Source organism: Triticum aestivum, chromosome 2D (assembly GCF_018294505.1).
Source record: "Triticum aestivum cultivar Chinese Spring chromosome 2D, IWGSC CS RefSeq v2.1, whole genome shotgun sequence".
NCBI classification, from domain to species: Eukaryota; Viridiplantae; Streptophyta; class Magnoliopsida; order Poales; family Poaceae; genus Triticum; species Triticum aestivum.
In genome coordinates, this window is record NC_057799.1 from 20,068,764 (window position 1) to 20,070,784 (window position 2,021).

Consider the following 2,021-nt stretch of genomic DNA (forward strand, 5'->3'; position numbering starts at 1 on the left):
CAGTTATATGTCTTGTACTTGCTTTGGTTGAATCTGAAATTTTGTCAGAAACATAACGAACCACTTAGATATATAAAGCATTGATCTGTGCAGAACTGAGAGATGTTGTGTTTTTACAGTTCTTACGTTGTCTGATTGAATTTTCTTATCCCACTTTTTTTTTCAGATGCCGCAGCAAAGAAAATGCTCTCAGCCTTGGACGATCCATTCACTCGATTCTTGAAACCATTACCTTTTCTGAAGCAAGACTAGCTAGCACCCAAGGTGCCGTGGCAGGTGTACGTTTATCCATTGGCTACCCGTTGGAGCATCACTTGCGGTGCTCTTTGTAATGTCACTTGGTGGGTTTTGCAGAAATGGCTGTCTAGAGACGTTTTATCTTGATAATTGACAACATAAGAGTGCAAAATATTTGACAGCAGATCACTTATGGTAAGACCTAGCTATTATCAATAATTTTAGTCCATTAAATGCGTTCTTAGTGAAAGGGTGTTCTTTTATCATGGTTGAAGGTTGCATGACTTCTGCTAGGTGTTTTGATACTTTTCGGTCTCTACTTGAATGTTGCGTACCTAATTTTTTGGTGGCCAACAATCTTGCACTGATTCTTGCTAGGGGTCATCAAGGAAACTCTATAGATGGCTATTTCAGTGGAGATTATACCAGAGATGTTGTTTTGAAGTAAGCTCCTGCACACCATTCTTTTGTAGTTCTTTCAGAAGTAATGTTTCATTCTTTTACTTGAGACTAGAGTGGTTGATGCTCATTCATCTTAATTTAATACAGAGTATATGCCAGGAGAGAAAGATATACTTGAAACCCGATGAGGTCAATGATGTGGACATTTTACCAGAGATGTTGTTTTCAAGTAAGATTTTGTGTGAGATTATACCGATCGCACCACCACGCCACATTGTTGCTCCACGGCAAAGGAAGCGAGGTAATTTTTCTTTTCGCACCGATGTAATTTTCCTTTTCTTTTAGCCCATTCCCAGGTCTCTTCTGTTCATATTCTAATCACGCATGGTGAGCGGCGGTTTCGACAGTGACTAGCTGGCTGCTGCTGGCTTGTACGTGTGGAAGGCAGTTGTTCACGGCAGACCAGTGAGCGGCGGCGGGTGGGCGCGACCACATGGTGGTTGGAAGGTAGGCTTCGCGGCGTTCAGCCTCGGCCACCATCGTACCACGATCTCGGCCCACCCGGAAAGTCGGATGAAGAGGTGGTGGACGGTGAGGACCAATCATTATAGCTGCTGCTCCATTACTTCCGCTCCTCGAAAAGCTCCCTAAGCCCGACCAACAATGGGATCTTCCTCTGAGGTTCACGCTACTCCTTGTCCAGACTGATCCCGGAGAGGAGAACAAGCCTCCGAGCACGTGCTCGTCAACTCCAAGCCGGCCGCTCCAAGCGCCCCTGCTTCGTGTCTTCAAGGCAGGCGCCGAGATAGCCTTTGCAGCGAGCTGTGGTGTGTGGACTCTGCGGCGAGATGGGATTCAGAATCCTTTTCTGTGGTGAGATAACCCTGCCACCACTCAGATGCCATTGCATATAAGTGAATCTGTTTTATAGAAATCAATCTTGCACGTTGGTTAGCTCCGTAATTTATTTTATTCCGTAGCAGACTGAGTTGCTCACAGCCTATTTGCTGGAACGCCAACGAGGAGTCATTTTTCCATCTCCACAAATATTCTTGGTCTCTTCAAATTAATTGCTTCTTAATCCAACTACCATTTTTCAAGATTAGTTCGTTTATATAATATTTATTTTTGTACCAGTGTTGATCAAGTAGGTTATTATTGTGAGGAATCAGCAGTAGGATGCACATGTATTTGTTTCTTGCCACTGGTTGCAAAAGCCTAAAAAATGATATGTTTTATTCACCTCTTAACAGTAATACGAGTATTTTGTTTATTTCCTACTCCCTTTTAGTGTTTACTGATTAGTCACTCTTAAAGGTGAATGCATGTGTATAATAGGTGTGTCATGGCTGCATTTTGCGGCCCCTGACTACTGGAAAGTA